This window comes from Callospermophilus lateralis, unplaced genomic scaffold (assembly GCF_048772815.1).
Source record: "Callospermophilus lateralis isolate mCalLat2 unplaced genomic scaffold, mCalLat2.hap1 Scaffold_137, whole genome shotgun sequence".
NCBI lineage: Eukaryota > Metazoa > Chordata > Mammalia > Rodentia > Sciuridae > Callospermophilus > Callospermophilus lateralis.
The window spans coordinates 236,957-258,955 of NW_027512527.1; the positions used below are offsets into that span (position 1 = coordinate 236,957).

At 40.7% G+C, this 21,999-nt stretch overlaps 1 pseudogene; it reads right to left on the minus strand.

Moving 5' to 3' along the window:
- Nucleotides 1-17,363: 17,363 nt before the first annotated feature.
- LOC143387462 (E3 ubiquitin-protein ligase Mdm2-like) overlaps nucleotides 17,364-21,999 on the minus strand; it is a 34,998-nt pseudogene continuing 30,362 nt past the window's right edge.

Genomic DNA, 21,999 nt, shown 5'->3' on the forward strand with positions numbered 1-21,999 from the left:
TCGGGTTCATGGGAGCCTCTGGAGTGCAGGAGCCAACGCTACCACCACCCATGGAGAGCCGGAGCTGCTGGAGTATAGGAGCCAGTGACACTGCCATGAGAGCGTGGAATCTAACCCTACAGAGGTGATGGCGTCCAGAACTCAGGAGCCACCAGCACTGCCAATAGAGCACTGGAGCTGCTGGCGTGTAGGAGCCAATGCTGTTGCAGCTGGGATGCAGGACCTGCTGCCACCAGAGCTCAGAGCCACCAACTATGGGACCCAAGCCAAAGGAGGTAGGTGCTGGGAGCCCCACGGGGAGGGTGCAGGCGCCTTGGGTTGGAGGATAGCGGCTTCTGGAGAGGTACTCTTTGGCGACAGGAGTTGCCACATTAGAGGTGGGCTCACCTAGGATGGGCATCTTCATCTGCAATGTAGGAAGTGTGTCCTGTTAGTTTGGGGTCTTGGGCTAGAGGTAAGGTTACCTCTGGTGTCTTTAAGCTGTGTGCATGGGCGGATGCAGCATGAGGATCCTTCAGAGGAGGACATTACCTTGAGGTGTCTGAGTGAGACCCCATTTTGTGGAGGTACAGGTATCAGTGAGGAGATCTTAAAGGAAAGACAAGATCCTGTGGATAGGCCTAGAGTGGGGAGATGTCGATGTGGAAAGGGGATGCCTAAGGTGGTTCAGCCTTCAACAAAGGGGAGAGGTTCAGTTTGGGACCATAAAGACTTCCTTCCATACTCCAACATTCTTATTCCTGGGGGACATCTCTAGGAGCCAGGAGGCCCCTCACTGAGGGTTCCAGGTCAGAGTGTGTGAACTGCTTCTTTGGTATGTAGGTTCTCCTCACACCTTGCTTCCTATGACAGGAAGATAACAGATTTCTGTTGTCCCACTGCCTTTTTACTCTCCCTTGGGCCAGACTGGAGTTTAGCCTGCCTCTGGATTCATAGCTAGCCACCTTCCAGGTCCCTGTAGAGGTCAGGAATGTTTATAGTCATGGAGACTAAGGAGAGATTTTGCATGTCTGAACTGTGAGTGTGGGTAAACAAATATGGCTGTGTGTGCATGAGGACATGTGTCTGGAATATGCATATATGAGAATGAATGTCCATCTGTTTGGAGATGTCCAAATGTATACCTAGGTATTGTGTGTATGTGTATCTGTGTGCATGAACTGTTTTGTGAGTCTGTATTTGTGTGATGCATAAGTTTGTGGGAATGAGGCTATGATTGTGTGCTTGTGTGGTGGTGTGTGTATTACCCTTCCCTTATTGCACCCCGTCACTCAGCCTGGCACCTTGTTGCAGCTATGTTTGCATCTTGGGAGTTGGCAGCCCAAGAAAATGGGAATACAAAATAAAGGACACAAAATAGAGAAATGGAAAAAAAGGCATAGGGCAGAGTGTGGGGTAAAGGTGTGAACAGAAAGGGCCTGAGCATGCAGGGAAATCAGTGGCTCTTCCCAGCCCTGAGTGCTTCCATTTGGGCAGGTGCTGCAGCCACTGCCCAGAGGCAGCATATGACATGGGGCCACAGGTGCCTGTTGTTAGAGAACTCTGAGAGCTAGGAGTGTGCACCTAGGGGCAAGTTGGTACCATCCTGGATCCTAAGTTCTTCATTGGTTTGCAAAGGTGGTTGCAGCATTCCTGGGAAGATGGGCCATGAACAGAGGTGTGACTTGGAGCAGGGACTGTATAACCTAAGGACAGTGGCTACCTGAACACAACCAAGAGATGATGGACCACATGATCTCAGGATTTTCGAGCAGTATGGAGGATCAGTGTGCAAAGTCCACCTGGAACTCAGGTGCCAGGTAAAGACTGTACTCACTGTCTGATGCTCAGTCAATTTAGTGGCAGTAGTGGATGCCATGTTTCCTTGGTTTAGCTACTTGCTAAAGGAAGAAAATATTTTTGTGTTAGTAGGAAATGTTTTTGCTAGAGGCATTAAAAGAAGGAACTGTGGAGAGAACAAAAGAGGTTGTTCTCTCAGTTTGGTGCTGGGGTCTGGCAGAAGAGGAACTTCTGTAAAATCCTAAAATATAATTCTCTGAACTAAGCCTCATGATTATTGACCTTTAGAGGTTTTACCTTATGTCTTCTAGAATCAAGATCTTCTTAGAGGCCACACAAACACTATCTTTCTCAATTCCTTTTGCTAGATTAAATTTGAAAAAATTACTGAATGTATATAGATTAATCTTTGACATATATTTTAACTGAAAGATTGACACAATATGTAAAACTAACCCCCATTAGGACATTTTTACTAATTTTCAGAAAGCATATGACATGTAGACAGTAACTTCCATCTATTAAATTGTTCGTGAATGTGTTTAACCACTCACTCACAGGGCACATGCTGATTAAGGATCTGCATTCTAGTGTTGCTTCTCCCAGGAATTTATTGAACATTTACTTCTTGGATTCCAAAATAACCAGAGTTTGTGGTAGGTGGCAAATAGCAATACAACAGAAGAAACATTTAACTAATATAATCTTTACATTGTATGTTTACTTACATGGGCAGGGGGCACAGGACCATACTTCTCACTCATGTTCAAAGCTCTACAACTAGGGTACATAAAACTCTGAATCTTTAAAAAGTAAGTCTAGCTATTTCAGAAATTTATATTAATGAGTAACATGGGATGCTAATTACATGTTGTCTGAATAGATTATCTACATTTTTTTTCTTCAAGGAAAACTAGAGACCTTTTACTAAAGAAACAATTTTGCTAGTCCCAAATTCAAACTATAACCAAATAATAGAAACTTTTCACTTATATAAAGAAGTATAGCATTCATCAAGATAACAAGTGAATATTTTTACATATGGGATTTATAATGACTTTTAAATTTGGAAGAAAAATGAAATTAAGTAACATTTTTTTCTGGTAATTTTATCCATTTTTTCCACAAATACTTATTTAATACCTATGATGTGCCAAGGTTCACACCAAGTAGCAAAGATAATAATCATGAACATACTAAAGTCTTGTCCTCAAAGAGACTAGATATAGTGAGAAAGCAAGGCTGAAATATAGTCACAGAGCAGTGTAATTCTCATAAAGGATATTTAACCCAGTTTCTTGAGGAGAGGAGATAATAAAGTCTCAGAAACAAAAAAAGCATTTGAGGCAGGGGGTACAGTTAATGCAAAGTCTGGAGACAGAGTTCATGTATAATAAACACAACTAACAGCCTAGATTGTATATGACAGATATTTGGATATGCTTGAAACTTCAAACACTATGTGATCTGTAAAGAAAGTTTTGTAAAATAGTTAAAAAAATAAAATTTGATTTTAAAAATGCTGAATCCTCATTAAAGCCGGAAATGCCATATGTTAATAAAAACTCCATCAAAAAAGGAAACTAATAGAAAAATGCTTAGTTTAAAAAATTATTACTTTCTATGCCTTCTGCAAAGATGGCTGTAATTTGTTGAGAGAAATAATAAATACTTAGTACATAATTTTAAAAGTTATAACCAGAAATGTTATCATATCTAGATTGTACATCCTGCATTTTGGTTAATTTATTTTATATTGCAACAGTTACAAATATTAGTTCAACATTGGAATGTGGGCAAACTTTCACAATGCCAGTGGCAGGGTGGTACCTAGGTATCTCTGTATTGCATGGGCACTCAAATCCCCAAACACAGGAGAATGGGACCATGGTACTGAAGGAGCATTGCTAGAGGTATTTTATGAATTTTGAAATACAGTCCCAACCTAAAACTGCTACAGTCACTAAGTTATTAAGTTCGATTCTGACATCCCACTTTGTGCATGTTCCATGTAATGATTTTATGAAGAAATGCTAATATATTACACTATGGCATTTCCTTTAAAAATAGCATGATTTCAGTGTTAAGATTTGGACTGAAGGGTTTATAATGGGCTCACTCAATGCCTGTACCTAGGAGAAAAGAGTCCTTTAGTCCTTCAGATCTAAGTACTGGGACAGGCAGGCTACTTGTACATACGTTGATGCACACAATGACACCAATGATGTAATTACATTTGAAATCTACACATTAAAATAATTGCAGAAATAAAATATCTATTATCCTAATATAAAAGGTTAGTATTGCATAATCAAACTTAGGCTATAAAAGTTAGTACTGGTGATAAATGTGTATTTTTAAACTTTTGGAAATATATAATATTGGCAGTTTCTCACAACTCACTCATTGTAGATATTTGCATGAATATTAGATCATTTTAAAGTAATAATGTGTTAACGTAATACTCAATATGATTTGGATTTATTTCCAAGTATTATGCCTAAGGAAGGAAGAAAGAAGAGATTAATCCCAGTTGTAAAAATTGATTGTCTGTATAAATTGACCCCTAAGGGGAATTTTCCAGATTGGTTTCCTTGTTACTTGACAAGATCCAGTCAAAATCACATTTGTCTTTGTCGTGTTACTTTAGCAGGGCAAGTTGAATGAAGGGAACAGGTGCCCATGCATATGAATCACTGATCATGGCAAAACACTTATTAACTGTAGCAGGGCACAGGAAGGCATGAGGGATTAGTGGGAGCAGGAGCACCAGGTTATTGATGAAGGTAATAACAAGGCTCTTGAGGCCATAAAGTTTACCAGACAAGCATATCAGGATGTGTAGATACATTGAGGGGGAGTGACAAAATGAATAAATATGAAGCACAGCTTCACACCTGTCAGAGTTATTAAAAGTCCACTGCAGGAAGATGAACCATTTCAATATATTAAACACTCCAGGCTGCTAAGGGAGAGTTGTTGTCACCACCAAGGCCATTATTTGAGGAGTTTTTGTTGTCTCTGTTTTTAATTCTCTTTCTCCTTTTGGAAATTTGAATTTTTTTTTCACTCCAGCCACACCTGAATCTCATCTCTGTGCACAGGCTTGGAAAAGCAAAGAAACACAGCCTTTCTGCATGAGCTTAGTTAGCCTCTAATTTCTGCGACTTGCTGATCTACTTGTAAGTCAACAGGGAGCCTGCAGTTAGATGTGCTTACTGTATTTTAAATATTAATTTGCTTTTCCATTTGTTCTAGTCCTCTGTACCTAGCTTCACTGAGCTCAAAGACTTGCCATAGAATTGTATTGGGGGTACTGAGCCTTGAATGGCTCCTTGTGAAAGGAAGACACAGAAGCAGAAATCCAGGTTTAACCAATATAATATGAAGGCAGAATGTGCAATTTTAAATTACCCTGATGTCATTAATTTGGGAGCCACATAATCTGAGAAAAATAATTCTACATTTGCTGGAGTACAAAAAGCTCTAAATTGATATAGGCAACTCTCAATAATTTTGCTTCAGGGTTAAACCTCTTCCTTCTAAGGAAAGGTCACTGCATGATTCAATATTTTAAATCCTACTACAACATAATGACATTTTACGCAGTGTTTGCAAATGTACACTAAGCTGCCATACTTAGAACAGTATTTTATTTTAGTATCTAAATCAGCCTTCTGCAGAGGGCTAAGTAATTATTTTATGTTAAATAACACCTAGATTCAGGCAAGCAGCCACATAGAGGTAATCAGGAATCATTACCAAGGTGAAGAGAAAGGATGCCCACAGACCTCTCCAGGGACCATGTCTGCTGTCCTCAGATACTAGCACCACCTTGCAAAGGAAACCAACAACCCAACATACCTACACACCATGGCAGCTTGTCCAATTACAGGGCTGCTTGTAAGAGCTTATTCCTTCATGGGTTTTCATTACTTTATAAGCTGTTGTTTCTAAAATTGCCTGTCCCATGTTCCAGCACAAAATCTGACACTTCATGCATGGCTCCATCTTTGACCCTGGCTGCCAGGCTTGCCTGAATCTCTTAATGAGCATGCACACGTAGATTCTCATGTTGCGGGTCTCCAACTTTTCACAAGTTAGACAAAAGATCACTGTAATCTGCAATAGCATTTGGTATTGATCTTTTTCTTTTCTTAAAAGAATTATCTGAAATTTTTGAAAATTATGGAGCCATTGTGCAGGACATCCTGCCCAATTTAGTCTAGACATCCCAAAATTCTATTCTGTCTCAAAGGTAGAACTAGTCCAAGGACTCTATTCAGAGCTGGCTACAACCCTTTATAAATAAAAAAAAATTAATATAATTTTCTATTCCAACAAAAAGAAAACATGTTCCTGCTCAGTGAATCTGAGAGAAGCAACTCTATTTAGACATGTTTATCATGAGCATCACTTAATGGCAGTGTTGATGGGGCCTAGGAAGGGACCCCACACTGCAGCATGGAATTATCTAATTAAGGCTCCAGCCATGAGAACCAGGTGGATAAATCACAACCATCAAGCAGCAGAAATTGCCAGGTGGTTAGAGATCAAGGTGCAGTCTGGGTAAGGCAGGCCACAGTTCTATGGGCTGTGAGACAAATACCACTGTGGGTCCTCACAGAAGTGGTCCCTCCAGCAGCAGGCATGTGAACAGTGGCATGACAATTCTGTAGTGAAGCAGGAGGGCTGCTCTTTGGTTGAACACAGTACCTCACAAAGGGTCTTCCCCCATATGGAGTATGGTGATGGGGAACTCATGGCAAAGTGTCCTTTCCCACGTGGACTATGGTGGTGAGGGGAACTCGCTACAAAGCATCCTTTCCCACATGGACTATGGTGGTGGGGAGCTCACTGGTCTGCTGTAACATTTGCTAGTCCAACCTCCTATGGAACTGTGTTGGCTTCCACTTTTGAGGTTTTCAGAGATCTGCAGGGTGGTGCCAGGCCTCCCTGCCCAGCCTCTTGCTCCTCTCCTCTGGGATGCTGACTGCCTGGGTGGAGGAGCCATGTCTCCTGGGGCCACGATTGCCTCTCCGTGCACCTGAGGGTGAGCCCCACTTGCAAATTACCAGAGTTTTCACAACTCCATTCTGGGCTCTGAGGATGTGGTAAACACAGCAGGAGATGGAGAGATCTGAGCTGAGTCATCTAACCTGCAGGAAAAACTTTCACAGTAACACCATTTTCCCCTTGTATACATGAGAAAACTGAGGCTGCCTTCTCTTTTATCTCTGCCTTAAGTATTAACCTTGCCTGACTAATCCAGCCCCAGAAAGCATTCAACTTCAACTGAACCATTTCCTCTGAGCACAGCTTGTCTATCAGTTTGCTTTTGGCTGTGTTCTGTAAATATTGCAGTATTATTGCTTGAACATATGCTCAGGTTGAGCCATTTCATGAAGTGTGTGATCAAACTCTTTTTCCCCACACTGAGCACACCCCTCCACAGAGAGATGGGTGGTGAAGGCCAGTGTGTCTCCCCTCAGCTGGGATGCCTCATCCATCGTGCAGGTATCCTTTAGGCCTAACACTGATATTTTTTATAACTTGACTCCAAAATCTATAAGAGGGAAATTTTTAAATTAAGGAAAGTCTCACAAGTATTCTACCTCAGAGTCATTAATATTTCTCTATGCACTTGGCCACTTTCCTTAGGAAGAAAGCAGGGAGACGGCTTTTCTTTTCTTTTGTTTTCTTTTTTTAGTTGTTGATGGACCTTTATTTTATATATTTGTATGTGGTGCTGAGAATTGAACCCAGGGCCTCACACATGCCAGGCAAGTACTTTGCCACTGAGCTACAACCCCAACCCTATAATGGTTTTTCTTAATGTCATATTTTAGTATAAAAATGCTAATGATTCTGGCATAGCCACTTTTGGCTTGGTTTGTAGAACATACTGACAGTCTTTGCTCATGCTCTCTGGGAACTTGCAGGAACAACATATACACACAGTGTGTCTTATGCACCTTTTCCACCTATTTTATCCAAAGGATGGACTGCTTATTTCTCAGGAATTTAACAACTTTTTCTGTGGACTTGATTCATAAGCATCTAGTTTTATTCCAAAATCAGTTATCATCCTCACTACATTGGAATAGTGCTTGTCATCCTGTGACTGCTCCTGTGGGCTCCATGAAGTGCTGCTTGTTCTTATCACTGGCAAGGTGACAGAAACCCATTATAGCTTGTATTCATGGTACTGAGAGCAGGTCTTGGAGCCTGATGTATGGAGGTGCTTCTGGCCAGAGGAGTCCACTGCCCACCTTTTGCAGTCATCTGACCAGTCCATCTCTGCTCGAGCTCCTGCCCTGCTGGGATACCACTTTGGGAAGCCTTGCTGTTGAGAAAAGTTAGGATTCTGCTTCTGAACAAACCCAAAACCTGTAGAAGTGCTCTTACTCACTGCCATGCGGTGGGTATCTTCAATGTCTCTCACTCCTTTGTAGGTGCAGCATGCCCCATTCTGTGGGGTAGCACCTCTACTACCATAATGGGTATGATGGGATCCCTCTGGTTAAACAACAGAAAACTGGGTTTATTTTCTTTTTCTGTATTGACACCACAGTAAACCTGGCTTCTTGTCTCAGACTTCACATATGAATACAGTGGAAATGGTCCTTTAAAGAAAGTGGGAGGCACAAAAGATTTCAAGAATAAACAAAATTATCCCCCCAAATTTTGTGTTTACTTGGGCTGAGACAGAACCCCTCTGTGGGCACTTGCCAGCAGAAATGCGAGCTGCCCGCACAGCCTGGTGTACCCTGTGGTGGAATGTGCCTAGTGCCATGTGTGTGTTTGGTGGCTCTGCTAGGAGGCAGCCTGTGCAAGCTACTTTTCCATCTCAGCAGATGGTGCCTGGGGCCAGAGTTTGCTCACAGGTGCTTCTTGAGGAGAGCTGTCAGCCAGAGAGGTTCTTGTTCATGATTGGAAGTCTGCTGGAGACCTTGGGGAGCCTGCTTGGTGTTCACACCCCTCCTGTGTTTCCATCCTCAGCTCTGGGTGGAGACCACTGTGCAGGCAGAGGCCTGGAGGCTCAGCACAAGACCTGCTTTCGTCTTCAGACTCCATAACTCAACAGGAGGTGCCTGCCTCCCTGTGGGCCTCTCACACTGCAGACCTTGGAGCACAAGCTCAGGAAGGACCTTGACTTCTCAGCCTGACTTCCTATCCTGGCTCACAGGTGGGGCTGCACCACTGAGGACTGCCCCTCTCTAGAAAGCTTGCCTTCAAAGGCCAATATCTACTCTGCCTGCACCCTGCTGGTCTGGAGGCAAACCCTTCTGCCTCCACACCCACACTGTTCTATCTTGCAAAAACTGAAACTTTTTTTTAAAAAATATTTATTTCTTAGTTGTAACTGGATACAGTACCTTTATTTATTTATTTTTATGTGGTGCTGATGATCAAATCCAGGGCCTTACATGTGCTAAGCAAGCTCTGTAACACTGAGCCACAATCCCAGCCCCTGAAACTTAGATTTTTGTCTCTCTTCTTTCTCTCCTTCTCCTCCTATTCCTCTTTTTTTTCAAAAAAAAAAAAAAAAAAAGATTAGACCCAGGAGGTGAAAGATGGATACATAAAAATTTATCAACTTAAGGTAAATACTAACATGAAGGGTAGAAGCAGAATGGGATGTTTGTTTCTGCTAACATTCCCTTCAGGGGATTTGAACTGTGTGAAGAAGTGAGATAATGGGGTTTAGTGCCGCTGACTTGGAAAACACTTGCATCAGTGAATATGAGTGCTTTGCCCCTGCTGGGTGAAGGGGACAGCAGCCAAGACCATGGAGAGACATGCTCCCAAGGTGTTGCCAGTAGCAAATGTGGGAGGAAGGTGTTTCCCCAGCACCTGTAGCTCAATGCTGGGTAGCTGTGGCTTGGCTTCTCCTTCCCATGTCCCTGGTGTGAAGGTGTCCTGAGATTAAGACCTCTGCCTCTGAAGGCCAGTTCTTGACTAATGTCACCAATAGCCTGTCCTGGAAAAGCAGTCTTGCCCTGCACTCTACTCTCTCTGACAGCCCTGGCCCCAGGCTTCACCCAGCCAGTCTCTCCTGGGTTCCTCTTTCTCAGCTGGCTCCAGGATATTCTCCCCTGGCCCAGCTGACTGAAAAGCCAGGGGAACACCAGACCCTGGCACCCACACACCCCTCTAAGATGAAAGTTGCCTGTATTGATATATAAACACAAAGAATTTCACATCAGCCTTCTTAATCCTACCTATGATTGAAGCACATTCTAGATCTTTCTTTCACTATTTACAACACTAGGTCCTTCATCTGTGTTCATCACTTTCTTTCATGTTTTAGATAACCATTTACAGCACACTGCAGACCAAACAGCTTTCCCACCTATTTTATCTGAGTGAAAGAGGCTAGGGAGGTGTCTAGTTTCTGCCTTCCAGGAGGCAGTGTTCCTGGATTTAAAAAGAGCTGAGATCAGCTACACAGAGACCTGGGGCTGACAGGTGGAGAGGTGTTGATTAGTGACAAGTGTTTTGGCTACTTAGATTTTTGCATTTTAATAGGGACAATTCCTTAACTAAAGGAAAGTAATTTCTAATGGTGGGAACTCACTTAGGGTGTTAAGAATGAAGTATAGAGGGAATGAGGGCTTCTAGCAGCATCTCAAAAGCTGTTCTGATAGATTTTCAGTAGAAACTGAAGACTGGATTTTTAAATCAAAAAAACATTTTAACAAAGATCATTGCCTCTTTTAGTACTCCTTTCACATTTAGCTGAGTTCTGGATCATTCTAAGATGAGGAGAGATCCCAGCATTAGGTATAAACCTGAGTACCATCTGTAACCCATAGCACTGAGGGAACTGGAGCCATCTACAGGGTGCCTGGAATGTGGGAGTTCCCTAAATCTCCTGAATGGAGGATTGATGTGTGCAAATGCCCAGGAGTTGAACAATATCTGCCCATAGTAGAATGATGTTGCTATGTCTCCATGTCCTGGGTTTGGAGGGGTGAGACTACAGAGGACAGGAACTGCTATTTATAGGCAGTGTGCACTTGCTTGACTTCCTCACATCTAATGGCTGATTTACCTAGTTCTTATTCATTAGAAATCCTTACACTCATTTTAAAGGTGAGGAAAGTGGCTTGGTAAGTTATTGAAAGGTCTTCTTGTCTCCCAAGAGTGTGCTAGGCCCAGGATGATATTTTTGCCTAGAATACTTCAAACTACCAAAGGCATTGCTAATAGAAGCCTAGGCACCATAGGGCTTCTCCAGACACTGGGCTTCTTATTAATGATCTCAGAGAAGAGGCATATATTCTTCCAGACCTATCACAGAGGGACCTGCCTGTCTGGGGTGATCTTCTGAGGCACTCTCTGTGAAGTGTTGGGTATTAGGAGTAATCCCCAGCTGTACCAGCCCCGTGGTAACCACGCTGAGTGTTGCTCTCCTGCAGCTGATGAACTTCTGTAAATGGTTCAGTTCTACTTCTGGTTCAGGGAGACATGATCCCATGTGGAAGACACAGCAGAGTGGGGGGCTGGGAAGAGTTGGAAGGTAATGACCACAAAATCCCAAAGGAGAGACTGAGGCAGAGCAGGCCACCTGCTCCCTGTGGCCATGCCTGTCCTCCTTAGGATGGTCAGTACACTCAGGCTGGCAAATAGCACAAGCCCCAGAAGGTGGAGCTCAGTGAGTTTGTAATACCTGAATGTCAACTGCTGCTGAAGGGCATCTCTTTAAACTGTAGTACAATACAATGCTTGTTGCTTTACTTTCTTTTTTACATTTTTTAAAATTTATTTTTATTTTCTAGTCATAGTTGGACACAAAACTTTTATTTATGTGGTGCTGAGGTTGGAACTCAGGGCCTTGCACATGCTAGGTGACCACTCAACCGCTGAGCCACCACCCCAGTCCCAACTTTCAGTCCTATATTTAAGATTCTTTAAAAGGAGAATTAGGTATCACTGCAAAGCATCCAGAATTTTACTAATTTGTTCAAGTGCAAAGGAGTTCCCTTTTTATGTGTGCATTACCCAGGTGCATAATTAGTGTAAAGGAATTTGAGCAGGAGTGAGCACAGTTGGGTGACTCCATTATTACCCAAGATTTTCCATTCCTCTTTGTGAGGAAGTCAGGCTAGGTGACCTAAATTTGAACAACAATCTACAGTGCATTGGTTGAGTTCAGATAGAAAATGAGGCTTTCTCAGCTTTGGGTTGTGGGAAGTTGGAATCGCTCCTGTGTGCTGTTGCCCATGAGCTGCATGGGGTGAAGACACCTGGGAAGGTGAGCAAGGGGTTCCTTCTACTTCCAGTGAGACACCTGGGAGGACTGTGTTCCCAGTGCATGTGCTTCTATTCCTTCTTCTATGTAAGCCATTTCCCATAATACGTGGCTCTAGGTTTTTATCCAGATCCTATACGTTTCTCATTGTTTTGCTTAACTCAGGGGTTTTGAAGGGTGTAAAACAGGGAAGGGTAGACTTGGAATCACTCCTGGTACCTTTATAAGCAAATTGAATAACAAAATGCAACTAGCAAACGTGGCTTTCAAGACCCAGGGCCATGGCTTCATTTCTTCAGTGGCCTGTCATTTATTGGTGGCCTGAGGAGGCCTGGCAGGTGACCGTCCCAGGAAGGATTTCTGGTGTGCGAGCACATGCAATCCTGTGCCTGTGCTTTGGCCAGGTGTCAGAACAGGAGCGAGGTCTTCCTTATCAGGTGTGCAGTCCTCATGGCACAGATGATTTCAGAGAGCAAAGACAAACTTGCCTGGATCCAGATCTCTGCTCTAGAAGCCTCTACCTGTAGGACCTGATGAAAACATTGAATCACCTGAGACTCATATGCCCTTTAGTGAGATGAGGATGTCAGCAACCACATAGGATATGATGAGGAGGTTTAAAGAACACAGAGCAGCCCATGGAGAAGCACCCGAGGATGAGTGGTGCAGGACCCTAGGCTTTGTGTTCCTAGGTACCTATTTTTTATGCAGCTGAGGAGAGGGTGGTGAAGTATCCTGGGCTTCCTGTTCCTAGGCACCTCTGTCTATGCAGCCCACATTACTGAGCTCAGGCTATTTTGAGATCTTGTTTCTAAAGCTGTGTGACAGTGATGAGCGCACTCTCATGTTGCCCAAGATTGGATGATACCTTCAGTACAGCACTCCCTGGGAACAGAGCCATGGTCTGAGTAGTGACCCCAGGTGCATCTGGAGTGTGGAGCCATCAGAAAGACCCAGAGATGAGCTTTGTGGGAGTTTATGTGCAAAGCTGAAAGCAATTTTGTTTATGAAAAGTTCTATTTTTTTTTTTTTTGCTGAGAGTTCAATTAACTTCCCTAAGATGCATGCATTCTTAAAGGGAGACCCAACAACTTTATAATGAAGAAAGGGAGAACTCCAGCCCAAAGGCTCTTTGTATACTTGGCTTTCCTGACCTCCTGCCTTTGGCAAGTAGCAGCCTAATTTTGTGTCTGTAGGCACTGGGTGCTGACTATTGTGGCAAGGTTCTTGACTTGGTTGAGACTCTGATCCCTTAGACCCCTTAGTATTGGCTACTACTGTTTAGCTAATGGGAAAAGGTTGTTTTATTTCAAAGCAGAGCAGATAAATTCACAGAGGTGGACATTACAACATGCAGTGACTGTCTTTGGGAGAATGACAAGGCCAGGACTAAACCTTAGAATAATATTGACTGGAATGTAAAGATTGGTGCCCTCTGCGACCACTGTGAAGTTGGGTCCTGTCCCCACTCCCTCCTCAGCCTGCAAGGGCAGCGCTGGGCTGTGACTCACCTTGATCCTTTCCTGCATGGAAGGATTTCAGAGATGCCAGCTGTCATGGATGCTTTTCTCCAGTTCTCCACAAGTCACACACCTGAAGCCCAACTCCTACATGTGGCCACTCTGCTTATCTTTCTCTATGATCATGCTGTTGTTTAATGATATAGGGCCAAAGGAGTCAGCCATCCATCTTCGTTTGATTTTTGCTGACACAGGAGCTTCCCAGGCCAGGGAAAGGTCACCCAGGGGCTGTTAGCCCTCATTTGCATGATTGTGCTCCTCCTAACCACCTATAAGTTACATCTGAAAGATTTGGGCCAATGTCAAGCCACCCTTGGCTTTCTACATGGTGGTGTTTACTCTTACCTATGCTCATTTTGGGCTCCTGGATGTCACAACATGTTTCTCCTCTTTCTTCTGTGCTTTGAGATAGCCTTGAGTATGGAGGGCCCAGTTACAGAATGTTATGATACAATCTCACAATGTTTACAGTAATTTCAGTGTCACTTTGTGATTATTTCAGGGCCATTTTGAAGCATGACTGGAGAGAATCGTGGCCCTCAGCACATTGGGATGGAAGCCATGAGCATACTCCTGCCCCATGCAGACTCAGGGAGGCAGAGACTGAGTCCTGTTCTCCATAACAGATCCCAAAACTGGAATTAACTGAAGCATCTGAATAGACAAAATCCCAGAATCCTATTAGGAAGCCCAGAAAGAGGAACTGCCCTTGTCGCAACCTCAGGCCACATCATCAGTCAAGAGGACAGCCCACATCCCTCTCTTCTTCCCATGGTTTCCTCTGAGTCACTGAGCTGTTCTCTGCTGTACTCTGCTGTCTCTGGTCTCTGGGAAAGGGGACCACATTCCCCTGGTTCTCCTCCCTCTGGGGCTCACTGGATCATATATTGTATCCTCCCTGAAAGTAAGTGGCTTCCACAACCATTCTTATGAGGGTAGTTGAGGGCATTATCACCTCTGGGCTGCCAGAGGGGAGACATTCAAGTTCTTTCTTTCCTTCACGTGTGGTCACCTTGAAATGTGGGCTTCTGTCTATCAGCCTGGGTCCACAAGTGGCCTTAATGGCAGTTAGTAGTAATGCAGAAAGCTGAAGTGGCTTGGGCAGTTTCAAGGCCTGGAGAGACAGGGGTTGCTGTTACAGAGCATAGCCTGTTCCTGTTGACTGACAGATGGCATTAACAGATTTCCTCTCCGAGGACATGGCACACTTCCTGGTGGTAGACATGGGCCTTCTCTTTCACTCTATCTTAGAGTCCTCATTGACAGGATGTCATGGTTCATTCTGGACAAACATGCCTTGAGATTGTGGAGATCTTCAGCATGGGGGGCCTAGGGTCCATAGAAGGAAGAGAGAGAATGAGAGAATACAAATGGCCACTATCAATATATTAAAGAACAAATAATTTCACACCTTCACTGTTGTGTTTCAAATTCCAGCACACTATTCCCACATATAGCTCATTTCAATTTTATGCAGTCACCCTGTTCACATGTCACAGCTTCTCAAGTTTATAAACATCACCTTCTCTACAACAGAAACAATTTGGTTTGGAACTAATCCAGGTCCATTGTTTCTTTAAAAAAATCCTGTCTTAACATTAAACAAAGACTAGTGGGGGGAGAGAAAGGGAGAGAGAAGGGAAAGCATATGGAAATGGTAGGAGACCCTCAATGTTACACAAAATTACATATAAGAGGTTGTGAGGAGAAAGGGGGGGGGAGGGAGAGAATTGAACAACAGCAGATGAGGTAGAGAGGGAAGATTGGAGGGGAGGGGTGGGGGGATAGTAGGGGATAGGAAAGGTAGCGGAATACAACAGTCACTAATATGCCATTATGTAAAAATATGAGTGTGTAACCAATGTGATTCTGCAATTTATATTTGGGGTAAAAATGAGAATTCATAACCCAATTGAGTCAAATGTATGAAAGATGATATATCATGAGCTTTGTAATGTTTTGAACAACCAATAAAAAAAATTTAAAAAATTAAAAAATAAATAAATAAGTCAAATTATACTCTATCATCATGTATAACTAAAAAGAACAACAATGACAAAAACAACAAGTTCTTGCTGAGTTTCTGAGGGTCTTGCCAATTTGGTAAGATTAGACTTGACCTTGAGATCCTCCTGCATCCTCCTCCCTAGCTGCTGGCATCACCTGTGTGAGCCACTGTAAAATTTCCCTATTGAGAACCCTTTAATTGAATAAAATATGTATTATTTAAAAAAAAATCCTGTCTTCCTCAGACTATTAGTTTTTATGACTATATCACCTTTTGGAATCCACTAACTTCTTACTATTAGAAGAGATGGTAAATACATTCAATTATACACATTTTCCAGAGCATAATGTATTTTATTTTATTCAAACTTTTTATAAACCTCCAGAGGTAAAGTATTATATCACTTTTACAACTGTGAGATTAGGTGCTTTCCTGAGATCACATAGCTTGGTGATGGTAGAATTGGGATATGAATCTACTTCTGACTTCAAATTGAGGCCTTGTTTTTTTATGGTGCTTCCCTGCAAGAAGATGTTTTGTTTTGGTGGAAGAAGAGAGCTTTAATGGAAAACAGAGGTGCAAACAGCTCCATTTATTATTTTCTTTCTAACTCAGTCTGCATTGCAAATATTGATGAACCTTAAGAGTGTATCTGCCCCCTTTTTGCCCCTGGGAAAGAACACAAGCTAAATATTCTCTGTTAGGAGGCAGAGACAAAGAGCAGAGTAGATATTTAGTCTTTCTAAAGCCTTTGGTGAAGACCAGATCTCCTGATACCCAAAGAAGTTAACAGAGCTATTCACGAATAACTAAGTTAAAATATATAAAATAGATTCCAAAAGTTATTTTTTACAACCTTTCCAGTTAGTTTTAATAAACAGTTGTTTATCAAACTCCTGAATTCACTGGTTTCTAAAACAAGACTTAAACCAAATTCTGAAACTTAGGAAACTATTAAGAACCATATAACCTAGACCAAAAACTTATTTCAAATTGTCTTAGAATCACTTTTCAGTTTATAGAAAACAATACAATTTTCTCAGGACAATTCCACATTTTACTGACCTCATTTCTACATACCCCTTACTACATATAACAGAGGCTGTAGAATAAATTCATTTTTATTTACATAGCACAAAATATAACTCTCAACTTATGAAAGAACTTATGAAAAAGATCAGAAACTTTTAGAGTATCTAAAATTATTTTTTGGTGCCAGGGACTGAACACAGGTACTTAAACACTGAGCTACATCCGCAGCCTTTTTATTTTTAATTTTGAAACAGAATCTTTCTAAGTTGGTGAGGCTGGCCTTGAACTTTCAATCCTCCTGCTTCAGTCTCAGTTACTGTAATTAGAGGTGTGGATCACCACATCCAACACAGAGTATCTAAAACATAAATATTATATTTCTTATACATATTTTTCTCCTTACATGAAAAGTGCTAAGTAACACTTAAATGCCTTATGTTAAAGAAAAAGAAAATTAGGTACTTCTCACTTAAGAGAGTTGAAATTATTTAAAATTAGGGGTGAGGGTAAAAAATGAGCTATATATTCAATGTAAATTTTATTAAAACCCATATATAAAATATAAACAGAAGGGAATCTTTCCTAGAAGGGAATACGTATTACCTACTTTTCCTGCCAAGGTAGGTAAATTATATTACAAAGAAATCTAGAGGAAGAAAGTTTGAGTTTCTTTCCCTTATAAATGTCAGTAAAAATAAAATCCATAGGGTCAAAATATTTAGGGTTATAACTAGAAATATATAATCCTATTTTTATGACATGGCAGCTAGTTGAAATAAGTTAACACAATCATTTGAATTGGTTGTCTGCATACTGGACAGGACTTATTCCTTTTCTTTAGCTTCTTTGCACATGTGAAGCATGACATAAGATATCCTGATTTACCATAAACATTTTTAGGTCAACCTTGGTAAATCACACATGGATCAATGACATTAAGGAGAAAATCAGTTTTCACACCTTTTTCTTTGTCTTGTGTTTCTTCCTTCTCATACTCTTTGACATCTTCTTGACTGTGATAACTAATGCTATTTGAAGTTGATAGTTGAGAATAGTTCTCACTTTCTTGTGACTGGGAAGCTTGTGTGGTCTTATCATTTTCCTCAATACATGATTCTTTGGAATCATTTGCTGTAGTTTTTTTGTTTTTTCTCCAGCATATCCAAGCCTTCTTCTGCCTGTGTTGAGCTTTCTAGTTTGGATGTCACAGAAATTCCCCCTTTATATTCAGGAAGCCAGTTCTCATGAAGGGTCCAACATCTATTGCATTGTGGTGGAAAGGGAGGATTCATTTCATTGCATGAAGTACACTTCCAATAGTCAGCTAAGGAAATTTCAGGATCTTCTTCAAATGAATCTGTATCACTTTCCCCTGCCTGATACACAGTAACTCAATTCACCACATCATCTTCATCTGAGAGTTCTTGTCCTTCTTCACTAAGGCTATAATCCTCTGAATCAAGAGATTCAACTTCAAATTCTACACTAAATTGATCTGAAACTGAATCCTGATCCAACCAATCACTGGAATGTTCACTCACACCATCTTCAATATTCATATTTGATGGAATCACTACTGATTCACTTCTACTGATTCCTTCACAACATATTTCCCTATCTACACACAGAGCCATGCTTTCATCAAAGGAAAGGAAAATACTATCAGATTTGTGGTGCTTTTGTCATTCACCAGATAATTCATATAAATTTTCTTCTGTCTCACAAATTGCTCTCCTTTTAGATGAGGTAGTTGGTCTAGAAACCAAACAGGAAGATGAAGTCTTCTCTCCCTGTAGTTCTAGCATAAGGCCCTCCTGATACACTCCCACCTTCAAGGTGACACCTGTTCTCACTCACTAATGTGCTGGCATCTGATGGTTCTCTTTCATGGTGTAAGTGTCTTTTTGTTCATCAACAGACTTTAACAACTTCAAAAGCAATGGCTTTGGTCAAACCAGGGTCTCTTGTTCCGAAGCTGGAATCTGTGAGGTGCTTACAGCACCATCAGTAGAAACAGATATGCTTGTATTGCACAATGGACTGGATCAGTACATAAAATTTGCCACATATCGTGACCACGATAGACAAAAGTGAGAAAGGATCTCTTAGGAAAATAAATAAGTGTTGGATATAACTATGTAAAAATGCAGGGAAAAGGAATAAGAATCCATGTTTTCAAAATATATTTCATGACAATATTTTGCTGGTAGCAAGCAAATGAATTTGCTCAAAAGTAGACAGCAAACAAAATAAATTTGAAACCAAATAGATTGAATTCTTTTTCTTCTTCTTTGAACTCCCACTCATTAAACAAGTTCTTACTGTATCATCAATTTTAATTATTTTCCATTTATTGGGCACTTGACATATTAAGAACCTTATTGGATATAGTGAGAACTCATTCATACACAGTACCCTAAAATAAATTAGGTTGAGGGGTAGTAACCTAGTAAGAACAGCCTCTGTTTAATTTCTGGAGGCATCTAAGAATTAAAAAAACTTTAGAGAAGCTAATAAGAAAATTTAGAAAGTGACCAGAGAGGTTGTGTTAGGTCACTATTTCTCAAACATTAGCAGACATCTGGATCACCTGTGGATTTTTGTAACAGTGTAGAGTTTGGAGTTCCACCCCCAGAATTTTTGATCAAGCCTGGAGGAGATTCAATAATTTTCTGTTATAATGATTCCTACTAGATACTGTGGTCTGGGGACCACTCTGGAGAACTCTGATGTTTGGGAGATGGCTTTCTCGATTTCTGGCCATTTTTACATTGTCCCCAAAGTATTCCTCTTCTCCATCAAAGTCATAATTGAACCTGTCTCCACATGGATTCTTCCTTGTGACCCATCTGTCAGGCAAGGAAGAGCCCTTCTTCAGGACCTTGGAGGTTTAACAGCAGCAAAGACTTTGACACTCAGCTTGCAGCTTGTATGTTTATGTTACTGATGTACTTTCTTTTTCTGAGGAGAGAAATTATTCTTAAAGAGATGTATTTTATTGATTAACAGTAAGTCAGCTGTTTAAAACTAAAGTAACTAATTTCCAGAATGTCAAGTTAAAAGAGTAGCACTGAAGCCTGAAACAGCTGCAGAGGCAATTGCAGAAGTCTGCGCTCAATCAGTGGAAATCTGAAGCAGCTGAATCAGCTTCATTTTTAAACACTTAAGTGCTTTCTTCTTTCATATAACTCATATTCATTCAACTGTATTATGATTCTCTAAAAAATACCAACATTGTCATTTCTGTATGCATTTTTAAGCCAGTTCTTCTGAAGAGATGAAAGTAAATTTTCAGTCTCTAATGACATAAACTAGCCCTCCTAATATCTTGCTGTGTATAACACATGCTCCCATTCTCCAAGACCTTAAGGGAATCAAGAAAAATGCTAAAGAGGATGGAGAGGCTGCCATTCTGTACACTCTGCACTTTTCTGACTCTTAAATTGAAGGGACTTTATGATTTTGGCTTCCCCTCTACAGGTTTCCTGTTCATTGGCCCTGATGTAGCTTCCCAACTGGAGTCACCATATTAAAATATCTGTATTAGTTTTCTCCTGCTGCTATAATAAATTACCACCAATTTGACATCTGAAATGAATTTATTACTTCACAGTTTTGTGATTTTGTAAAATTTCACCAGGCTAAAATCCAACTTGCTCTAAGGGTGTGTTTTCCTGTTTAGAGGTTCTAAGGAAGGATTCATTTCCTTGCTCACTTGCATTATTGGTAGGATTTAGTCCTTTGTGGCTGTGAGCAGAAGGTTGTTCCCAGCTATATACATTCTTTAACTTGGTCCTTGTCCTCCATCTTGAAACCAGCAAACAGAAGTTGACCATACTGTGCTTGAAATGTTTCCCCCTTTCCATCTTGTCATATCCCTCTGACCTTCATAGGAACAATTCCCTGCTTTTAAGGACTCATGTAACTAGACTCAGTCCAAGTTAATCTAGGATACTCTTTACATCTCAAGATCCATATTCTGAATTATATCTGCAAAATTCCCTTTCCATGTAAGATAATGTATGCATGGAAAATATGTCGAGGAATTAGACATTTTGGGGCTTATTATTCTTCTTATTACACTCTTTAAATAAGACCACCTCTAAAAATGATTATGGCATATTTATTAGTCAGCTTTTTATCACTGTGACAAAATACCTGGGAAAATCAACATAAAGGATGAAAGGAGATCCTGGGGCAGGGCACAATTCCAAAGATCTGGTCTCTCAACTAGTTTCCATCCCCCACAGTTTCCACCACCTCCCAACAATACATTCAGTTATGATACCATCAATGGAGATGATGAAGTTAGACTCTTGTTATCCAATCACTTCCCAAATGTCTCATCTCTGAACATTTCTGCACTGAGGACCAAGATTTTGATACATGAGACTTTGGGGGATATTCCAGATCCAAACTATAATAGCATTACGACAGGAATAAACCAAGGCAAATCATCTTGTGTATGCAACCTAAAAGTTAAAAGTTTAAAATAAGACGGTGTGTGTGTGTGTGTGTATTTGTATGCTGGAGTAAACCAGTTAGCTCTATCATCAATTGGTTGAGTTAAAATAAATATTTTAATAGTTACATCTATTGACAAGGAAGTTGTAATGAAGTGCCAGAGATGAATCACACAACTGTGCCTTCAAGAAGTTTCCAGCTAGTTTTTAATAGATGCATTTATGAATGTCCAACTGCCCTCTAAATTAATGTTCTACTTCTATGTGAGTTAGTGAGGATATACAAACATTTTGTTTCAAAGTAAGGACACTGGTTTCAGAAGAAAAATAAATTTTCCTTGACCATGAAGGCACACAGAGAGCAGGATTATAGAAATCTATTATCTAACCATTAGGCTGACAAATCAGGCCCATTGGGTATTGCTGAAGAGAAGATAAAATAAATGTCCTATTTAGAACATTCCTTTAATTAAGAAGTAGAATATTGGGGGTTTTGGTTTAATAAACCACACAGTACCACATTAACCTTTTCTGAAATTCTTATAAGGTTGAAACTGCCTTCCCTGAGGTAGAATTTTTTTCAAATGAATTCTGCCCTCCTTTAGACATAAACGGATTGAAGAACAAAAACATAAATAAATAAATAAAAATATGAAGATGCTATAGCTACTCTTTCCATTAAAAGGTAATTAAAAAATTCAAATTTTGCATATATTCATACATGATTGTATAATGATTTAAAACGAGGCAATTAGTTCAAGACATTTATTGGTTCTAGTTAGAAATGCTTGCATATTTTACACAAATTAATGTTTTATATTTATCTACATTTGAATAATACTGCAATATAAGACTTTATAGCTTGATAATCTTAATGCTATTAATTTGTCATAATCCTATTCATACAAGAATGGCTATAATTTTGAGTTGTGCATTATT